Source organism: Scyliorhinus canicula, chromosome 1, assembly GCF_902713615.1.
Source record: "Scyliorhinus canicula chromosome 1, sScyCan1.1, whole genome shotgun sequence".
Taxonomy (NCBI): Eukaryota; Metazoa; Chordata; class Chondrichthyes; order Carcharhiniformes; family Scyliorhinidae; genus Scyliorhinus; species Scyliorhinus canicula.
In genome coordinates, this window is record NC_052146.1 from 148,441,820 (window position 1) to 148,465,564 (window position 23,745).

A 23,745-nucleotide genomic window follows, 5' to 3' on the forward strand; every position below is an offset into this window, starting at 1 on the left:
CGCAGGAGGCTCTGACTCAACAAGGGGACGTTGTGGCACCTGTACCACTTCCTTGTGGAATTGGCACCATGTGGAGGTGGAGGATCCTTGCTTTCTGTGACCGTCATGGTCACCACAGCCCTGAACTTGTATACCTCAGATCATTCCAGGGCTCAAGCGACAACTTATGCGGCATCTCATAAGCTACAGCCCAGAAGTACGTCCCTGAAGCCACGGATGCCCTGTTTGCCCTGGCAGTGGACTATGTAAACTTTGACATGGACCAGGCCCAACAGAATGTCCACGGGCAGGCAGCTGGTTTCTCCGCTACCAATGGGACGCCCCATGTCCAGAGGCTAATAAATGGCACGCATGTCACCTTGCACTCTCTGGATCGCCTGGGATTGCCCTACATCAACAGGAATGTCCAACAAGTGTGCAACCACATAAACATCATGCATATATGTGCAAACTTCCCTGGAATTGTGTACGACAGCTACATCCTGGGTCAGTCGAACATCTGCGGACTCTTCAGGGATCACCCCAGGATGGCCGGTTGGCTCTTGGGAGATAATAGTGCCAGTACAGAGGCTGAAGACCAATGCAGAGACCCGATACATCAAGGCCCAAGCAGCCACCTTGGCTGTCATTGATCAATTCATCAGACTCCTCCAGATGCAGGTCCGGTGCCTCAATGACTCTGGTGGTGCCTTGCAGTACAACCCTAGAGGGTCGCCCACTTTGAGGTGATCAGCTGTGTTCTCCACAACTTGGCACAGCAGTAGAGCAACATGCTGAAGATGGAGTGGGAGGAATATGTGTCCACCTCTGAGGAGGAGGACAAGGTCGAGGAGGTCCTGGACCAGGAGGGGCAGCAGGACAAGCCCAGGGAGGACCTGCAGAACCAGCTAGAGCATGGAGGACAGTTGGTAACAGCGAGGGTCCATCAAGCCCGCAGGGCCAGGGAGGCCCTGATACTCGCCTGCTTCACATAGGACCGGGCCTCATCCATCACCATATACTGTATACTTCACCCACTGTCTATGTTTATGTATTTTCATTATGTATCTGTGGTGATATGCATCACTGTAAATCCACAAGGGGTTAAGGTAAATACAAGTAGACTAGCTAGACAATAGAGGGAGCACCAGAGACATGACACACAGACATTCAACCAATAAGCCAGTAAGATAGGACACAACCAATGGGCATTCACGATCCACAAAGACGTGACACTACCACAGGGGGGCATTACACCAACCCATATATAAGAACACAGCACACATGATCTTCCTCTTTCCAGTGGAGACACTCAGTGTGTACACAGGGTTGATTTGAAACACATCACACCCACCACGTGGATTGTAGCAGACTGGTTAGATAATCTGAGTAGCTACAGCAGGATTAACAGGAAAGTCGAAACCAAGTAGGAGAATTGTTAACAGTTTAAATAAATGTGTTAAAGCTATCTCCAAGTCTGAACCTTCCTTTGTCAGAGTGCACATCAAGGAAGCAGCTTATGCTACGTCAAGAGCATAACAAAACAGTATCCTCATGTATTCATCGTATGTTCGATATTTTCATTAATGGTACGATTTGCCTGGACTGTATGCAGAATAATACTTTTCACTGTACCTTGGTACACATGACAATAAATCTAATCTAACCTAACCTCTTTTACACACACTGATCGCTCCCTCACACACACACGCATCTTTCTGTCATGCACACAGCTCCCTCCCACACACACTCATCTCTCACTCTCTCTCACACTTATTTCTCTTTCACACAAACTCTGGCTAGATTCTCCCAAAATGAGGCTAAGTGTTGACGCCGTCATGAACACCATGGAGGTCACAACGGTGTCACCGGGCCCCCAGGTGGAACCATTCAATGGCCCACAAGGGACTAGTACGAGAGGTTCACGCAATGCCCAACGGACCATCCGCCGATTTGCCAGTTCCATCATTGAGCCGACCAACAGCTGAACTTTATAATTTTCCCCCCGACACCCAGCGTCACAGGCAAGATGGCGACCAGGAGAGCAGCGCCGCGATTTCGGGACGATGAACTAAAGAGACTCCTGGACATTGTGGAGGAGAGGAGGCCGGTGTTGTACCCCGGGCCGGGATGGAGGACAGCAGGCTCCATTGTTCGCTGTGCCTGAGCAAAGGTGGCAGCAGCCGTCAGAACTATCAGGGTGGTGGCCCAGACTGCAGACCAGTGCAGAAAAAAGCTGCACGACCTCCTCATGGCAGCCAGGGTGAGTACCCAGCACTGTGCCTCTGGCACCAACCCACCTAACCCCTACACACATGTGAACCGCCCCCCTCACCCCCCCAGGGGGACGGTCGCATCCCCACCCTGACCCACATGGTTGCACCCAACCATGCCAGTCGCTATGGCCGGGTGTCCTGTGCACTAATGCCATCAGAGACCCAATCCCTGGGCTGCATGCGCCAGGGCGTCTAACATTGTTGCTATTTGTGTTTGCCCCCCAGGACAAGTCTGTGCATAACCGCCGGGAGCAGCAGAAGACTGGAGGGGGAGCGGAAGACCTGCATCCCCTCATCGTGGTTGAGCAGAGGGCACTAGGCATTGTCGGCAGGCCGGAGGAGAGGGAGGTCGCCGATACAGAGGTCAGAGTGCGGCATCAAGTCAGACCCACTGCCTGTTTGCTGGTCCTCACGACACATGTGTGCCTACCCCTCTGGCCTCCGTATAGGCGTCATCAGCCAGGACCGCAACGGTTAACCCCTGTCGCCCAGCAACCAGCCCCGCTGCCGGTGGGGGGGGGGGGGGGGGGGGGGGCGTCCCTCGAACATGCCGCGTATCACAGGTTAGGCCAGTATGAAGGAGTCATGCACACTGCCTGGATATCAGGTGCAGATGTGCAGGATCCGCACCTGATGGTATCCTTACGGTTGGTGAACAGCGGCCTGTTATCCGCCAGTGGCCGTAGGGCAACCTGCACCCCATCGATTACCCCCTGGACAAGGAGCATCCCGACAATGGCAGTGAACCCCACTGCCCTGGCATCCTGGTGGGCACGGTCCACAGGGTACTCAATGTAGTGGTCCGCCTGGGCATACAGGGCGTCAGTGATGGCATGGTGCACATGTGCGCCAATGCGTAGGAGATGCCAGACAGGTCCCCACTCGGCGACTGGAACGATCCCGTGGCATAAAAGGTCAGGGCGACCGTCACCTTGACGCCACTGGTAGCGGCGTGCTCCCCCACTCCCACATGGTGCCATGTGTGCCATCATGTGGCAGATGTGTCCGAAAGGCTTCATCCGTAGTCTGCTCCTGCGTTCCCGGCCTGGGAGTTCCTCAGAGGACATGCGGCGCTGGTACACATGGGGCCTTTCGGGTGGGCGGCCCTCCAGCATGAGCAGCTGCCATCTGCCCCTTGCGGCCCGCTCCTCGGCTGCAGTCCTTGCCTCCTCTCTGAGCCGACTCCAATGATACTGCCACAGGGCTGCATGCAGGGCAACGGCCCTCGCCACGGCGGCCAACATTACTGGTTGGTGACCAAATATGATAATCTGCAGGGGGTGAGAGGAGAAAATGATTTCATGGCGCGTACACCCGTGCAAAACCAGGTGCCGTGGACTACATGGTCACCCCAGTTGGCACCGCGCCATGCACATCCCCCACCCCCACTCCATCGGTGCCCCTGCTCCTGGTGCCCATCTCTGCTGCCAGGGCCATTGTTTCATGGCACTGCCCTCACTGGGGACTGCCGTCGGTGTGGCCCTGAGTGTTCCCCCTGAGAAGGGTGGCCGGGGAGGGGGAAGCACCCACTCATACGGCCGGTAACCCTGTGTTCACCCAGCGCCACTGTAATAGTGCTCATTGTGTGGGCATTGCTGTGTCATGTTGGGGGCTCCCCGACTGCTCGACCTATTCCACCTCCACTTCCCCTCCCCCCCCAACCCTGGCAGGGCCCCCAGCCGCGCAAAAAGAACAGTCAGTGCTCGTCCCGGGAATTGCACTCCGATAGCTTCTCAAGCTTCTCAAAGACCTCTGTGCCTTCTCCAAACCCTCTTACCATCGTCCTAACACCACTGCCTAAATCATTAAGAAAGATCATGGGCTGGATTCTCCGCCCCGCCGCGCCACATTTCAGCCCCGACCCGCCGGCGAAATTCTCCGTTACGCCGACCGGGGGGTTCCCATTGTGGGGCATTCCCACGCCATTGGGAAACCCCCGGACTCTGGAAAAATGGAGAATCCCGCCGGCGGAGAATCCTGCCCCCGATAGAATAATGGGCTCAGGACCAGTCCCTGAGATAACTACGAGTATGCCTCCAAGCTGAATCACATTGCTAACTCCAACTTTGTGACTAAATTTTGGGACAAATTCCCAATTCAACATTTCAAATTCTCAATGATACTGCAAGGATCCACCATGCAAAGTAACCAAATTTTAGGTAACTTATCAATCTTAAAGAAATCATTTTGTTGAAACTTCTCACCTTGCACTCATCAGGACACTCACAAGAATACTAATGTCAGGGGAAACAACGGGCTGGATTCTCCATTCCCCCAGATTTCTGATTCAGTGCACCGGTGGGATGCTCTGTTTCGCTGGCTGGTCACTGGAGTTTCCCATTGTGGGGCAGCCCCACACCGTCGGGAAACCCCTGGGCTGCCAGCAAAACAGAGCGTCCCGACGGATCCAGCCCAACAACTTATACTGTATGCAAAGAAAGTGCTGATTGGTTGGCAAGTGGACTCTGATTGGGAGAGGCATTGCTGTGGAAAATGCACCAGGTGATGGTGACTGATAATTAACTGCCAAGCAGCGTTTTAAATGTAAAACAGGCAGTTCAATTCTGATTGAAGGCATCGTCACGTGGAATGAAGCAGAAAATTTCTATTACTCATTTTATTTAACTGAAGTAGGTTCAATGTGTGTACATGTTTGCATGTATATTTGTGCGTACTGGAAGCTATACATATATATATATATATACACAAGGACCTGTTCTTCACAAACAGAAAGAACATGTCCACATATTATGCCTATTTATGCTTTCGGGAAAAGCTTTGACAAAATGTATTTTTTTAGCAGCACATAAATTCTATACTGCCAAGCAACTATTTATCAACCTTACTTAGCTAACTAACTTAACTGAAAGTCCAATATCTATCAATTTTACTTCATTCACCACCTCGGTGACATCCTCAAGAAAACCCTATTAAATTTGATCCACATGAATTTCTAATAACTCCATCACTTTCCTGCTCTAGGAGCTTCCAAATAATGGAAATCCCCAGCTTTGTTTAGTCCCCCTATTTGAATGCAGGAACAACATGAGCTTCTGAGTCTGATGGAAGAATCCCTGAGTTATTTGTGTGACAGACAAGAAATACCTTTGGCTGGATTCCCAGTTTCAGGGACTATGTCCCCCATGCCGTCATGAAAACTGTGGTCTTTTGCGCCAGAAAAACTGGTGTCAAAAGGCCTGAGTTTCACAGCCCTGCAGGGGGGTAGCAGGGAGCCATCGTGGAGCTCGCAGCTCCAGCTGTAGGTACGACCCCACCGCACTTCCGGGTTAGAGGCCATGCATGCGCATGGCGATGGCCTCCAGCGGCCGCGCTGTGCTCCATGGCAGACTCAGACCGCGGACCTGGACCACGGAAATAGTGCTACCGATCGGCAGCGCACCCGATCCGGACCACCTGCACAATAAAGGCCCAGTCCCATATGAAGCCCCTCTACCCTCCGATTGGCCCACAGCTGACCGAATCCGCAGCTGGCCCGCGAGTTTCCCGAACAGCTGGGACAATATTAGAACAACGTCATCAAGCCGGGAATAGCGGGTCGGGTCTCAAGAAATGGCCGCAGGTGGTGGATATGTGGCGCGTTTTTGGGGGCCGGAGAATCGAGGGACCGGTACCAGTCCCGATTCCATGTGTGAAACTGGATACTCCGCCCTGGCGCCGGACGCAATTTCGCCGTTGGGGTGCAGAGAATCCAGCTCCTTATCTGTCTCTTTAAGCATCTTTGATAAGATTTTATCAGAACCTTGGGCCCGAACAATTTTGAGCAATCTTTTTTTTTGCCCAATTAATTTTTTCCAATTAAGGGGAAATTTAGCGTGCCCAATCCATCTAACCTGCACATCTTTGGGTTATGGGGGTGAAACCCACGCAAACACGGGGAGAATGTGCAAATTCCACACGGACAGTGACCCAGAGCTGGGATCGAACCTGGGACCTTGGCGCCGTGAGGCCGCAATGCTAACCACTGCGCCACCATGTTGCCCGAGCAATCTTAATCTATCCAAAATAATATTGGTATTTATTTTGAAAGTAATAGTGCTACTCAACATTGAGCATCCCTGATAAACATTGTCTACATGAGTGTAGAGACTTATGCAAAATGTCCTACAATTTCAATAGCACTGTTTAGTTTGGCACTTCCCCACACATCATTGCCCTCTTTGGAGCGTTGTGGTCCCTCTTCTCTAGTGGAAACAATGGGAGAAAGAGGGATACTCTAACTTCTCACCTACATGCTGTTACAAAACTCTGGGCTCGCGAATGATTAATTCAACTCCCACGCGTGCCGGAGTCACACATAACACAAGTTAATTAACCATCATCAGAAAGTGATGGAAGGAATCATCAACTGTGTTATCAAGAGGTACTGATTCATCAATAACCTGCTCAGATTCTCAGTTTGGGTTATGCCAGGGTCAATAAGCTCCTGACCTCATTACAGTTGTGGTTCAAACATGGAAAAAGAGCTGAATGCCAGGTGAGAGTGACTGCCCTTGACATCAAGGCAGCATTTGACTGAGTATGGCACCAAGGAGCCCTAGCTAAACTGCAGTCTATGGGAATCTGGGAGAAAACTCTCCATTGATTGTAGTCATACCTGGCACAAAGGAAGGTGGTCATGGTGGCTGAAGGTCAATCATCTCAGATTCAGGACATCACTGCAGGAGTTCCTCAGGATAGTGTCTAGGCCCAACCATCTTCATCTGCTTTTTCAATGATCTCCCTTCCATTATTAGGTCAGAAGTGGGGATGTTTGCGGATGACTGCACAATGTCCAGCACCATTTCCAATTCCTCAGACAATATCCAGGTTTGGGCTGATGAGTGGCAAGTTACATTCCCATCACACAAGTGCCAGGCAATGATTATTTCTTACAAGAGAGGATCTAACCATCGCCCCTTGACATTCAATGGCATTACAATCGCTGAATCCCCCACAATCAACATCCTGAGGGTTACCATTGATCAGAAACTGAACTGGACTAGACATATTAATACTGTGGCTACCAGAGCAGGTCAAAGGCTCGGAATCCTACAGCGAGTAACTCACCTCTTGACCCCCCCAAAGCCTCTCCACCATCTGCAAGGCACAAGTCAGGAGTGTAATGGAGTACTCTTCACTTGCTTGTATGAGTGCATTTCCAACAACACTCAAGAAGTTCGACACCAACTAGGACAAGACAGGGCTTAATTGCTCCTCCTTCCAGAAACATTCAAACCCTCCATCACTGACGAACAGTGGCAGCTGTGTGGGTGGCATGGTAGCACAGTGGTTAGCACTGTTGCTTCACATCGCCAGGGACCCAGGTTCAATTCCCGGCTTCGGTTACTGTCTGTGCGGAGTCTGCATGTTCTTCCCGCGACTGCGTGGTTTTCCTCCCACAAGTCCCGAAAGACATGCTGTTAGGGGGATTTGGACATTCTGAGTTCTCCCTCCGTGTACCCGAACAGGCACCGGAATGTGGCGACTTGGGGATTTTCACAGCAACTTCATTACAGTGTTAATGTAAGCCTACCTGTGACACTAAAAAAGATTATTATTATATTCTTATTACCATCCACAAGATGCACTTCAACAACTCACCAAAGGATAAGAGCAGCTGATACCTGGCATCCCCACCACCTGGAGGGTCCCCTCCAAGTCACTCACCCGCCCGACTTGCAAATACATCGCCGTTCCTTCACTGTCACTGAGACAAAATCCTGGAACTCCCTCCCCAACAACATTGTACCACAACTCAAGGACTGCAGCAGTTCAAGAAGCAACTCACCATGACCTTTTGAAGGGCAACTAGGGATGGGCAATAAATGCTGGCCTAACAGAGTGATGCCCTCATCCTGTCAATCAATAAATAGAATTTTTTTTGAAAAATTCCCGAAGTCTTTGGCCCTTAGCTGCCGAATAATTACAGCCACCAAGTTTGCAAGTTGAAACACAATTAGTTTGTTTATTTATAACAAGAATATTGATGACATATGCAATAAATACAACTGAACAATAAGCAAACTAACCTACTACCCCCCCCTTTTACTGCCCTACCTTCTACCCACACACACAAGACAGACAAACACAGAGGGGGGTGGGAAAGGGGTAAAAATAATAAGGACAAAGGGCAGAAGATTCTCCGTCGGCAGTGGTGTCAATGCGTTCTACACCGCAGTAAATGCCATTTGCATATCATTAGCGGACCTGACCCAGTATTCTATGGGGCCTCTACGATTCTCAGCCACCACTGGGAGGATTTACCAATGGGAGGTTCACTTGTGGTTTCAAAAATCGGGAAACATGCACCGTGGCCGATGAGAGAGAGAGAAGAGGTCGGACCCTGGCAGGGCAGACTGAGGGGGTATGCTGACTAGGCCGAGGGGAGGGGGTGGGGTGGGAAAGGTGACCAGGGGATGGGCCGTGAGTTCTTCACAGAAGTAATGCATCATGGCATGGACTGCCATTGCCACAGCCTGCAAGACAGCCATCTTGCTGCTCAGCCTTCTGAACACCCACTGGATGTGATGAGTGACAATGGTCATATGGGTGCCCACACCGCACCATCACTGCATTCCATCCCCACACTGTAGCCATCTGGGATGGCCACTTCCAGAATACAAAATGGATGATCGCAATGACTGTAGGGAAATATGGACAATGTTAAGAAAGCAAGGAGACGCAGAGCCTGTATGCATATCGGAGAAGGCAGCTCCCAGACGAGACTGAAACTATAGGTCAATTAGCATATTGATGGCCCATCTCCGGGAACAAAGGAAAGACACTCAAACAACCGATACAGCTCCAGACATCCCGGCGCCAGTTCCCCAAACTGAAAGCGTAAACAAAGCAAGGCCAACGGCCACCTAGGACACACCCAGCCACCAGGGCACCCACCCCTTTATTGGTCAAGATCGATACCAGTGATCAAAATGTGGCCCAATTAAGTGGGGCCAAGTTCAAGGCCCATCCAAAAGCGTGCGAAGCCAAAGAAGAAACCCCCGAGAGAGAATCGCTCTCTTGGACTCGGCTCTCAAAGCGCAGAGACCCGTCCACCAGCTGCACCAGAAGCAAGTAAGTCCAAGGTCAACACTCGCTACCAGACGGATGTTCTCCTGTACATCTTCGAACCCAACAACCTCAGATCCGAACCATTGTTCCTCTGACTGAGTGGGCACCCGAAGTTAAGTATAGGCGTTAGCTTTAGACAGAGTTTGGTTTGTAGCATTTTGTGCATGAGTAGATATTACTGTGTGTGTAAATAAATAGTATTGTCTTTGAACTAACTAACTGGTGTATTGGCTCTTTGATCAGTATTCGGGTTTGAACCTTGTGGCGGTATCGAAAGATACCTGGTGACTCGAGAGCAAACATAATTAGGATTAAGGAAGCCGACGATATTGACTGCCATATTTATAACCACACCCCAGCCGCTGCAATCCAGCCCTCATCCTCCATCCCACCAACTCTTGCCTACCCTCACCAAATGTGCGCCACCTGCCAGCGGAGCAGCAGACTGCTCACCCGAGGGCAACGTCCACAATAGCCCGGCACAGTAGCCGGATGGGGGCTGCGGAGCATACCACCAGCAAACGTACGTCCAGCCAACAGTACCCCTGGTATCAGGGACAGGCTCCAGGGTCCAAGCCCCCACAGTGTTGGGTACCGACAGAGTCAGGGTTGCGAAGGGCAGGGTGCCGGGGGAATGGCCAGGGACGCGTGTGAGGATGGGGGAGGAGTCGGGGGGTAACTTAAGGGGCAGGGGATGCAGTACAGACCGGGGGCACCATGTTGCCCGTTGGACCTGATTGGGCATGAGGGTATGTTCCATGCTAAAGTGCCTGCCTTTCATCACCCGCAGACAATGGCCTTTGGAATTCAACCAGGAATGGTGGCCTTCACCCTAGCTGCCTTGGAGGATGCACCGAAACTGTAGGAGCAGGAGGACCCTTCAGTAGTGAAGGCTTCCCCAGAGGAACAGGATGCGCCGGTGAGAATGGAGAGCCGGTCACCCAACAGGCCCCGGTGTACCGACAGTGCCTGTCATTCGAGGACCTGCTGGATCGGGCATGCCATTGAAGACTCCAGCTGAGCAGGGGAACAGTGTTGGCCCAGGTGGTGTGGTGCCACCCTGTTCGGCTCACTGCCCACAAGATACACCAGGGACAATTAACTGGTGTCTACCTTCCTGGCAGGTGCCTAGGGGGAGTCCAAGATACTGTGCTCTTCCATCACTTCCCCTACGGGAGTCACCAGCATGGGACGCATTACCTCCTCCTCCCTAGGGGTGCCTGATGGTCCCCGGGCTTTTCCATGGGATAGAGGTTCGATCTGAGTTGATCCCTGCAGCTCCCCTGCCACCTGGCGTTGCCAGTCCTGGCAGCCCATGCAGGGTCTTGATGCTCGTGGCTATGGAGCACAGGGGGTGGACCGCCTCCCTCTGGGATGTGCCACTCCATACTGCAACTGTGCCACCACTTTGGGTCTGTGCCACATCAGCCAGTGACTGCACCACCTCTCTCTGGGTCTGTGCCATGTCGGTCAGTGCGCGGGTAATGTCACTGACACCCTCAGCCATGATCCGCTGTGACTGGGCCACGCTCTCAAGCGCTGCTGTAATGTCCATGTGGCCCTGGTACACAGCTGCTGTGATAGGATAGCCCTGTCCTGGGTCTCGGCCACCACACGCACTGAGTGTCCCAGTTTTTGGACATCCTGACTCATGGCCGAAATCTTCACCCCCAACGCCTCTGTCTTTGCTGGCATGCATGGTCGACACGTTCTCTGCAGGTGGTTCGACTCCTCCTACTGCACTAGCAGGGGCTGAATGGTTGCCAACATCACCTCATGCAGTCCCAGGCTCTGCGACTGCATCTCCAGTATAGATAGAACAGCCCTTTCCAGAAACCTGAAATGTGTCCAGAGGTTGGAGTGGTGGGTGATGGTGGTGGTGGAGGGGTGGTGTGGGTAATGTGGAGGGGGCAGTATGGGGGTGGGGGGTGGCACATGTGCCAAGGGGAACTGCCATTCAGCTGCGTTTCACTTGCTTGCCTGATGCCGACTTCCTTCTTGGTGACCGCCCTCTCCCCGGGACCACCGATCAGATCCAGTCCAGTGTCCACTGCTCAGCTGTGGTGAGGGACCACAAGTCCGGTGGTCCCCCTCCAATTTTCTCCCTCCCCCGCCGCTTGTGGGCCAATGTCTCCTGGGCGGGAAGACAGGAAGTGCAGTGTCGGCCGCATGCAGCACAGGGCGTGGGTAGCTGGTGGCCATGGCAGCGGGTATGGGTGCTGGCACAACGTGCAGGGTGGGCATTCGGCTGCCCTCCAAGTAGTGGTGGCTGGTTGAGGTCACCCGTGTGGGTTGGGGGTGACTGCCAGGGGCACAATGCTGCCTACGCACTCTGGCTATCCTCAGGAGATTGTACAGTTTCTTCCTGCACTGCTGGCCAATACTGGCCATGTGGCAACCACATCTCCACCCCGGGATACAGGGTGGCCCATATCTCCTCCACTATGTCAAGTAGGGTCTCCAGCTCGGCGTCCGTGAATGGGGCTGCCGTTCCTGTTGTGGCCATCTTGTTGATTGGGTTGAGCGTGTGTGGGAAGTGGAGTGCTAATATGCAACTGCAACTTGTCAGCCTCTCGAATGTCAATCCCCACTCTGGCAAACCAGACACCATTTTTCATTGGAATTGATCGTGTTTCACATGATGCCAGTGCTAGCCCATTAACTGTTGATGAATTGCTCTGGGGACGGCGCCAATTGTACTATCATAGAACACCACCGATTCAGTCCCAGTGTCAACACTTCATTTCTGAAACGGATAGTTCTGCCCAAGAGCCTTTGCTTCCAATGGTGGTTCTGTAGCCGCGTTTCCTTGCAGCAACCTGGCTGATCAAAGTCCTTGGTTTGCAGCTGGTTTCAGTCTTCTTTGCTGAGTCATTCATTCAGTATAGTATTTACAGGGAGCAGGCATTCTGGAGAGTCACTTTAGATCTTATCAAACTGGGCTTTCAACTCGAGGCTCACGCTTCGGCCTATTTCTTTCTTGAGACACTTTTTCTCACATCAAACCCTGCATCCAGTTTGTGGTTTGACGTCAAGCCTTTGCAGTATCGAGAGAATGACACCCAATCTTGCTGGGAAGAGCGTCAGCCCTCATAGTGGTTTTCTGAAGAAGTTTAGCTGGATCTTTTGGAAGAGAATTAATTACAACCCGCCATCCAAGCTGCAGAATCAAAAGTGAAACCAAATTGGAACCTTATGACTCCGAGAACATTCCTGTAGTATCAGATCGAATCACCACCTGTTACCAGGCAGAGCACTGCCTTTTGGTCCAATTCAATGGCTACCAGCCAAATTAATCAAACCGAGTCATCACTGGCACTGGCCAATTTGCAATCACTAGTCACAGTCAGCACAGGCTTCTGGATCCTGCTTGTTTGAATTTAAGGCACAGGCCACTTACAGGTTGATTTGCCTTAAAGTCACAGGTCGATTAAACATCCATGGATCAAAAATGTAATGGCAAAAATTGATTGATTGATTGATTTGATTTATTGTCATGTGTACCGAAGTACAGTGAAAAGTATTTTTCTGCGGCCAAGGGAACGTACACAATACATACATTGCAGACTAAAGAATAATCAACAGAGAACATTGAGAAGTGGTACTTCGACAAACAGTGATTGATTACAGTGCGGAACAAGGGGCCAAACAAAGTAAATGCATGAGCAAGAGCAACATAGGGCATTGTGAATAGTGTTCTTACAGGGAACAGATCAGTCTAAGGAAGAGTCGTTGAGGAGTCTTGTAGCTGTAGGGAAGAAGCTGTTCCTATTTCTGGACGTGCGAGTCTTCAGACTTCTGTCCCTTCTGCCTGATGGAAGAGTCTGGAAGAAGGCAATGCTTGGGTGGGAGGGGTCTCTGATAATGCTGTCTGCCTTCCTGAGGCAGTGGGAGGTATAGACAGAATCAATGTGGGGGTGGCAAAATAAAAGAAAGGGGAAAGAAGAGAATAAACAGGGAATAAACTGGAACAAATGGGAAGGATCCTTACAGTACCACAGTCTTCTGTTCAGTGCATTGCGGTGCACCTCGTGTTTCAGTTAATCTTCTCAATCCGCAAAAGCCTTGCAGTCTGCTGAGACTCCTACAATAGGCATTGTGGTTTTGCGGGACCATTCATTCACTCATAATGTACACATGATCCTCACTCACTATTGCAAAACGGAGAAGGTCATTCAACTTTTCGTGGCACTGCAACCAGGTTGGACAGACAACCCCTGCTGACCTCCTTTGCCACCTCCACCCAGGCTCTCTTTGCCAGATGGGGTTGTCTCCTCTTGCCATCTTCTGGGAGAAAAAAAAAACTCCGACCATCTCACGAGAGCCTGGAGCATGGCACACAAGAATTCATCCTTAAACCATAGAGCCATCTCTGACATTGCTGACGGCTGGGTGGTTTGGTAGCCTTTCTTCAGGCCCTTGAAATGAAAATTGATCCTCAGTGTCATAGCTGGTCAATCTGTTATCACTAACTTCTATGAACAAATGATTTACGGGAATCTCAGAGCAGGTTTACGAACGTGTACTCAGGCAAATGCAGGGAGAGATTGCTCAACAAGCATGCGTGCTGAACCAACTCTGTTGTTTACAAAAAGTGGTACATATTTATGCATTTTTTAAATACATGCGCTGTCATTATTTAAAGTTGCGATCTGGTATTGCATATAAACAAGCACTTTATTCTCCCTTTCAGGCACTTCTAGCTTATCTTGCCATTTTCCACTGTCCCCATCTGCTTCTAATGTAACCATTACCTTCTGTTCTGTTATTGAATCTCGCTTGTCCTTGCGAGAGCACAGCTGCAGATTTTGCTGATTTGTGCTTTAAGGTTTACAAAGGTCAATTAGAATCATTGTAATAGTCCGTTATTTTATTAACACTCAAACCTAATACTTAAATCATACTACAACCTTAACCGTCACTATTTATTTTTCTCCTTACACCCAATGATCAGTGTTTTTGAGTGCTTCAGGAAGACTTGGACTGACAGGATCACTGTAGAACCTTCTCCTGCAGCTGATCTTCAATGTTTTGTCTCTGTTCCACACTCTGCCCTTCTCCTCCAGGCCCTCCCATGCACTTACGCTGACTACCAGGGTCTCTTTAAATCCGCCTGCTTACCGCTGCTTCTCTCTGCGTGCCTACCTCTTTCGCTGTCTTCCAGCCCACTCTGGTCTTTTCATTGGCCAGGGATCTTGCCATTTGGCTGCTTATTGCCGGCTGACACTTGAGAGGTGACTGTCATGTGTGAGTATCTTTAAGAAATGGGCGTTTAAGAAATGGGTGTTTATAAAAATAGCTGTACTGGATGTACCTTTAAGAAATGGGTGTTTATCAGTGATGTCAGAGTGTGGGTGGAGCTGGGCTGTCTGTCTGTTTTTACTTTCGCTTTGGACTTGCAGCTACAGGGTGTGTTCAGTTTTGTTTTGAGAGCTGGATAGCTGCAGGCAAAACAAGGAGCTGTATAAGGATCTCTCTCTGCAAACTAAAGACTGTCTCCAGATGAATTGGGTGATTTCAAAACGCTGACTGCTCTCAGTAGTGAATTTAAACCTGATCTCTGTTAAAAAGTGTCTTTCGTCTTATGGATGTTAATGAGGAAAGATTAAGGTTTACTTATAGAATATTGTATCTGTGGGGAGGATTGGTGTTGATAGTTGTTAAGATGTTTACTGTGGGTTTATAAATTGTTAACTGGTTTCATAAATAAACATTGTTTTAATTTAAAAGTACTGTGGATCTCTGGTGCATCACACCTGTAAGATAGGCCCGTGTTCTTCCCGTAACCACAATCTGTTAAACTGGATGTGGGTCAGGTGAACGCCATGATACACTTTGGGGTTCTCTAAACCCTGGTCCATAATAAATTGGGGGCTCGTCTGGGATAAAAGTCTATCTATTGGATTGGCTTAGTGAACTTAAAGACAGTGAGGGGTGAGCATATTGTGGGTGCTTTTCAGGTGTGGTATTCCAGTTTAAGTAGGGAGTGTGATGTGGACAATGGCTCTTTCAGAGGCTCTGACGTTTTGGGGGTGGAGACGGTCACAAGCAGTACCTTGCGGACAGAGACTAAAAACAGACAGACAGCCCAGCTCCATCCACACTCTGACATTACTGATACACACCCATTTCTTATAGGTACATCCACTACAGCAATTTGTATAAACACCCATTTCTGAAACACCCATTTCTTAAAGGTACTCTCACATGACAGTGACTCACTCACTTTCACGCATGTCACTTGCTTGCACCACGTAAAATCCAGCCCAATGCTGCTACTCTACCTTTTATTATAGGGGCACCAGATTTGAAGATCAAACTGTTGCTTGGAACTTCACCAAGTGCCTATTGGAAGTCCATCTCCACCACATCAGCTACATTACCCTCATCAACCCTCTTGGTTACATCACCAAAAACCGCAAGCAAGTTAGTTAAAGACAATTTGTCTTTCGTAATTCTGTACTGGCTTTCCTTGATTAATCTACATTTGTCCACATGATTGTTATTCTTGTGCTCAATTATTGTTACGAATACAAGAATCAGTTTAAATTTCCCTTAGTAATGCCTTTACTGGCATTAACAGCCTGCAATGATCTTTTGACTTCTAACATAGCTTAAACAAAGCCTTTGCTCTAATTGCAGCAATTACGCACCATCTTTTTCAAAAGATCTCTTGGTGAATTTTGGGTTATTTTTGACTCTATTAATTGTACATGACACATTCTCCTGTACTCATTTGAGTTAAATGCCTTCTTTAACAATTCAACAGTGTCGACATTTCACTTCCTAATTTTCTATATGGAATGCCTTGAGGTCATGACGAGTGGCTCTCTATGAATGCAAGTTCTTAATTTCCATTATCCTCCAGCGGACTGTACCATGAATACTCCCTAACTCAGTGAGTGATGAGGCGCATTAATTAATCCCAAACCTATCCGGGAAAGCTACACATAGAATCATAGAATCTACAGTGCAGAAGGAGGTCATTGGGCCCATCGAGTCTGCACTGGCTCTTGGAAAGAGCACCCTACGCAAGCCCACACCCCCATCCTATCACCATAACCAAGTAACCCCAGCCAACACTAAGGGCAATTTTGGATACTAAGCGCAATTTAGCATGGCCAATCCACCTAACCTGCAAATCTTTGGACTGTGGGAGGAAACCGGAGCACCCGGAAGAAACCCACGCACACACGGGGAGAACGTGCAGACTCCGCACAGACAGTGACCCAGCAGGGAATCGAACCTGGGACCCTGGCGCTGTGAAGCAATTATGCTAACCACTGTGCTATCGTGCTGCCCACATGCGGATGCTCTTCTAATAATGGCTAGCATGCAGCAAATGGAAGAGGATCCTCTGGCTAATTTTGCAACTTTGTCAAGCAGCGTGCTGAAAATGAAAAGAATCCCTTTGTGAGATCACTAACTCAGCACTCATGAGATATCAATTATGCAGCCATTCTGGTCTGTTCAGCTTAGCTGTTCACATAAAAAAATATCAGGGGAATCCTTAACACCCTTCATTGTATGTACATCTGGTTCAGCACGTTTCTCCCACAGCCCCAAAATAAAAAACTTCTGATTAAGTATAACACTTCCTCTCGTCATTGTATTTCTCATTAGATCGGTCTAATTATAACAAGTAGATTATTGTGTGCCTCTTGTTGCCAGCTCTTTACTGTGATAGTGTTTCGCTAAACTATGCACATCAAAATTAACAAGTCCCTGCAGCACTCCAGAGCAATGCTTTTGGTCAGAGCCTTAAGTTTGGTAAGTCATCTACGAACGGAGTCTACCCTTTGCATCAATGGGCTAACTTCAATAAACTTTAACATTGACAACAGAAGCTCGGTCCAAACTGCTTTCCTTTTCAAAAGAAATGAGATGGAGACCGAGAGGGACTTTTGAATCTTATCAGAGCGACCACAGGAAGCGATGATGCAGGCAAAACAAAAAGGTTTAATTTCACACACAATATGCAAACTCCACTCCTCAAAGGGTTCTCCTGCCCCGACTTACATCCGGGTCAGTGTTTTTATATCCGCCTGGCTCCCCTTGTTAAGGGGACGACACGCTCCCTTTATGGGGAAGTTAATTTTCTGCCGAGGTCACCGGGAACCTAATAGTCCACACTCCATAACCCGCGTGAGGGTTATAACAGGGACAAATTATAAATAGAAATTTGATTCCACATATAAGTAAATTTATATTGATGCAATCCTGATACAATCAAGCCCATGACACAATGGTAATATGTATTGAGTTTAATTTTTGCTGTTTATCTCAGTTAATTGTTCATATGTAAACATCAAAACAATAATATAAAAGCAAAATACTGCAGATGCTAGAAATCTGAAATAAATACAGTTCAAGAGAAGGATCATCTCATAGAATTTACAGTGCAGAAGGAGGCTATTTGGCCCATCAAGTCTGCACTGACCCTTGGAAAGAGCACCCCACTTAAGCCCACACCTCCACACTATCCCCGTAACACAGGAACCTTACCTAACGTTTTTGGACACTAAGGGCAATTTAGTATGACCGATCCACCTAACCTGCACATCTTTGGACTGTGGGAGGAAACTGGAGCACCCGAAGGAAACCCACGCAGACATGGCGACCCGAAATGCTAACTTTGCTTCTCCTCACAAACCTGCTGCCAGACCTGCTGAGCTTATCCAGCATTTTCTGTTTTTATATCAAAACAGTATTTACTGCAATGAGAATCTACAATTTTCATTAAAATCTCTTTTGCTGCTTTTACCAATTTTTTTTCAAAATTGTTTTCAACTTTTTTAATTCTCTCATGGGATGTGGATGTCACCGACAAGGCCTCTATTTATTGCCCATCCCTAATTTCCCTTGAACCTAAGCAGCTTGCTCGGCCATTTCAGGTGTTTTTTTTAATGACATTGATGACAGAAGAATGTTTGACTGTTCTCATTCTAACTCCAGGCATGCAGCAGACCCTTATATTGTCCCCGGCCATCCATGCATATTTTCAGCAAGGTTCGCGAGAGAACAAAGGATAATAATAAGGATAATCTTTATTATTGTAACAAGTAGGCTTACATTGGGGAGAACGGTAGAACAGTGGTTAGCACTATGGCTTCACAGCATCAGGGTCCCAGGTTCGATTCCTGACTTGGGTCACTGTCTATGTGGAGACAGTACATTCTCCATGTATCTGCGTGGGTTTCCTCCGGGTGCTCCGGTTTCCTCCCACAAGTTCCGGAAGACGTGCTGTAAGGTAATCTGGCCATTCTGAATTCGACCTCTGGGTACCCGAATAGGCACCAGAATGTGGCAACTAGAGGATTTTCACAGTAACTTCATTGGAGTGTTAATGTAAGCCTACTTGTGACAATAAAGATTATTTAAAAAAACATCAACATTCCAATGAAGTTACTGTGAAAAGCCTCTAGTCGCCAAATTACGTCTTTCGGGACTTGTGGGAAGAAACCGGAGCACCCGGGGAAACCCACGCAGACATGGGGAGAACATGCAGACTCGGCACAGACAGTGAACCCAAGCTGGGAATCGAACGTGGGACCTGTGGTAGTATGACTAGAGGTACTACGGTACCTAGCAATGCCGAGACACCATTGGTGGAGAAGGCTCGCTGCTCATTGGCCCGATGGTATGTAACACTAGTTAACCATTGGTTAGAGTTGTAAGGTAGCTCCGCCCAGTAAGATGGGGTATAAGAGCCCGTGTATCCCCCACAGCTTCCTTTCTATACCTGAGCTGCTGGGGAAACATCTTGTCCATTAAAGCCTTCAGTTCGGACTACAACCTCGTTTCTGTGGTCAATTGATTGTGCATCAATTTAATAGACAAGATTTTAAAGGATGGAGCTCCGCATTGAGCCGGAGTGTCTACAACTCAGCCCCCAGGCGGCTAACACAGCAGCAACCTTTAAGCACTGGTTAGCATGTTTCAACGGCTACCTCGGCACTGCAGAAAGCACACCTACGAGGGAGCAGAAACTGCAGGTCTTGCACTCGAGAGTGGGCCCTGACATCTACACGCTCATCAAGGACGCTACTGACTATGATTCCGCAATGGATCTACTCAAAGGACATTATATCCGCCCAGTAAACCAAGTCTACGCCCGGCACCTACTGGCAATGAGACGGCAGAGCCCTGGTGAGTCACTAGGTGAGTTCTATCGTGCGCTCCTCGTGCTAGGGAGGAACTGCAGCTGCCCACAAGGGCAGTTTCAGGATGCTTTTGTTGCGGGTATGCAGTCCCCACAAATCCGCCAGAGACTGCTTGAGAAAGAAACTCTGGGCCTCAAGGAGGCACGGGCTCTCGCTGACTCGCTGGACGTGGCCTCCCGAAACGCCCGCGCCTACGCCCCCGACCGCACTGCGGCCCCTTGGGCAGCGTGGAATTCCCCCTCAGCGGACTCTAAATCGCCTCAGGCCTGCACTCCGAGACGCCCCGGCAACCCCGCTGGGCCCCGTTGTTATTTTTGCGGGCAGGCCAAACACCCCCCACAGCGCTGCCCAGCCCGTTCGGCAATGTGTAAGGGGTGCGGCAAAAAGGGCCATTTCATGGTGGTCTGCCAGGCCCGGGCAGTCGCTGCAATCCTGGGCGGCGAGTGCGGATCGCCGCTCCAACCCTCTCCACGGGTCCCGTGCGGCCCACAAACATCGCCATCTTCCTCCCCCAGCGCCACGTGGGGCCTCTGGGCGCTGCCATCTTGCTCTGCTGACGCCACGTGCAGGGGATGGGCACCGCCGTTTTGTCCACCCTCAGCCATGTGCGACCAGTGGACGCCGCCATCTTGGACCGGCTCCAAGGACCTCAGCGCGGGTGACCACACACCGCCCGATGATGACTCTGAACTCCTGCCACGGTTGGCATCAGTGACCCTGGACCAGTCTCGACCCCGCACTCTTTCCACAGCAACGACTATGGTATTGATCAATGGGCTCGCTGCTCATTGGCCCAATGGTATGTAACACTAGTCACCCATTGGTTAGAGTTGTAAGGTTGCTCCACCCACTAAGGCGGGGTATAAGAGCCCGTGTATTCCACAGAGCTTCCTTTCTGTACCTGAGCTGCTGGGGAAACATCTGGTCTATTAAAGCCTTCAGTTCGGACTACAACATCGCTTCTGTGGTCAATTGACAATGCATCAGGACCGTGGCGCTGTATAGAAACAGTGCTAACCACTGCACTACAGGGACTTTATCAAGCTTTCTCTTTTCTGTCCGATTCCTAACAGAGAGATGTGCATGCTTATTGGAGCAGCCCAACTTTCATCCTGGCTGAGATCTTTTAGCACTGTGGAACATATCTGGGGCATATTGATCTGTATCAACTTGATTGGAAAAAATTTCCTCAGAGCCATACAGGGGACCCGGTAAAAGCAGAAACAAAATCCAAGAAAGGATTTTACAAGTAGTCCAATGAGGCATAGGCTAGTCAGGTGATTAATAGGGATAAAGGGGCATCGGAAAAGGGCAGGCAGAGCAATTTGGACAACTTCTTATGTTGTGAATAAACACCAACATGAACTGGTTGAGCCAAATAATTAGCTTTGTGGTGTACTGTGAGAGCAGGGAGTATTGAGCAGATAATTGGTTTTGACTGTTATGGAAAAGCTTCATAGAACCCCTACAGTAAGGAAGGAGGCCATTTGGTCCATCGACTTTGCATCGGTCTTCCGAAAGAGGACCCTACCTAGGCCCACTTCCCTGCCCTATCCCTGTAACCCTCCCTAGCCTGCGCATCTTTGGACACTAAGGGGCAATTTAGCTTGGCCAATCCAATTAACCTGCACATCTTTGGACAGTGGGAGGAAACCAGAGCATCCAGAGGAAACCCACGCAGACACGAGAGGAAGGTGCAAACTCCACACAAAGTCACCTAAGGCCTTGGGTCTCTGGTGCTGTAAGGCAGCAGTGCTAACCACTGTGCCATTGTGCCACCCTTGTGGCACTCCCTGAAATTGGTCCAAAACATTTCTTCACGCTGAACTCCTGACCTAGAATGGGAGCTTCCAGATGGAAAAGGGTGATGGGGGTTCAAAAACTCAGCACAGGAACAGGCTTTAAAATATTATTAAGAGATTTTAAACCTTTCAAAATGTTGGAAAGATCCAAGAGATGATAAAATTAATGTGGGCAAAATCTGTGGTAAAATGATGAGGTGACTATATTATCAACACACCCGACTCCCACCATGTTTCGATGAAATGGAAGTGCTGTTGTTGGGCATGTTCCTGATATTCTGGCATGATATCTCACAAATGCTTCACGCTCACAGTATATGTCAGCTAAGCTCATCAGCAGTGCACCTGAACTCATCTGCTGGACAACATCAAATTGTTGAAATATCACTCCTTTTTTGGACAAAAGTGTAACTGTGTACACAACAGAAAACTCTCTATTGCCAAGGCTGCAAGCAGGATTTAGTGATTAATAGTAGAAGAAAGAAATACTTGCCTGCATGTAACATGTTTCACAACCTTCCTGAACATCCCAAAGCACTTTCTAACAAATTCAATATCTTTCCATCAATGCTGTATTGGAATGTCAACTCTGATTTTTGAGCTCAGGTTCCTGGTGTTGTACATGAGCCCAAAACCTTCCAACACAGAAGTAAAAGTGCTCGATGATTCTGTGACAGCATAACTGACTATGTTTTACTGATTTCCTTCATGCTAATATTAAAGTACCTGATGGAGTCAGGGCTAGAATACACCTACAACATACTTGTGTTTTAGTTCAGTCACATGTCAATTGACCAGTCATCTTTTCTGGAGGAGCATGCACATTTTTCCCCAAAGTATTCTACACTATAATGTAACTCGCTAGTACTTTCAATGGTGAGTACGGCATCAAGGTCGAGAAATTGTGATTGTCCAACCTCAACTTTTGGCCACGCCGGGTTCCCGACCGCTGAGACTACACGTGTCCCGCATTTGGGAACTTGGCCCATCGGGGACGGAGCATCGCTGGAGTGCCTGCCGATGACACACCAATGCCGTTGCAATAGTGTGTGGTGCGCGACACGATTACACCATTCCCTAGGGGGTGGAGCATGGCTGACCAGCGTCAAACCGGCGCTGGCCCCGATTTGGGCATCGGAGTCGATTCTCCGCCCAGTCGCTGATTACGATATCGGCGTCGGGCAATGGAGAATCAAGTTCCATGCCTATGATTGGGAAAAGCAATCTGTTTGATCAGGGGGCCAAAGATTGGAGACAATATATTGAGCGGTTCCATTATTTCTTTATTCCGGTGGAAGATAAACAGATGGTTATTTTATAAATGGTCTGTGGGACCCATAACCTCACAAGAAATTTGAGGACCCCGGAGGCTCCCAACACAAAATCGTTCGACCAATTTGTGACACTTGTGAAGGAGCACTTCAGCCGGAGACACTCTATCATACTACAGTGATACAAATTGAATTCAGCTGTCAGGACCAAGGGGCTGACATTTGGCGCAGGAGCGGAGAATCAGGTTTTGCGCCGGATTCGGGCCCAGCGCCAGTTCAGCGATTCTCCAGGACTCGAGAATCGGCGTTTGTGCGATTAACTGCGTGCGGCTGGGGGGCCATTGCCAGAGGCCAGCCCAGCGATTCTCCTCTCCCGGACGGCGTGGAACTAACATTTTATGGCCAGACGGGACTCTGCGGCCGCCCTGGTCGGGGTGGTGGGATCGGGCACCGGGGTGGCGTTATAGGCAGCCGGGGGACAGATCGGGTCAGTCGGATGCAAGGCCAATCGGGGGGGGGCCTACATCTTGCAGCTGCCTCTGCGGTCCGAGTCCGCCATGGCGCTGGAGGCCGCCACCGTGCGCATGCGCGGACTTGAAACCAGAAGTGCGGGGGTCTGTATCCACCGCTAAAGCTGCGTGGATCACTCTGGGTCACTGCTAGTCCCCTGTAGGGCATTGAATCGGCTCCAAAATTTCTTCAGGAATCTTCGGAGTGAACCGGCAGCGTTTTTATGCCGGCATGGGGACATAGCGCCGTTTTGGGAGAATCCAGCCCCTGGAGAGTCGATCTCGGTTTTTGTCACCAGACACGACCAAACGGCCGAACATTATGAATTCCGCACAGTGTTGAGCGGCATGCTGCACGACCACTTAGCATGCAGCATTAATAACTTCGAAATGCTGAGGAAACTGCTGGCTGACACAAAGAATTCCCTCGACAAGGCCATTGAAATAGTCCAAGCAAGCAAATGTGCTGAGGAGGAAGCATCAGAATTTCAATGCATGCAAGAGGGTTAGGTAACAGCCCCCCCCCCCCCCCCCCACCACCACGTGGAGTGGTACAATTGCAATGTTGACAGGCACAGAGAAAATTCAGCCACGGTGCCAGGAGTAGGATCATAGTCAGACGTCAGGACGAAGAACAGGCCATCAACCCAGGAATTGTGACAAATGCTATAGAT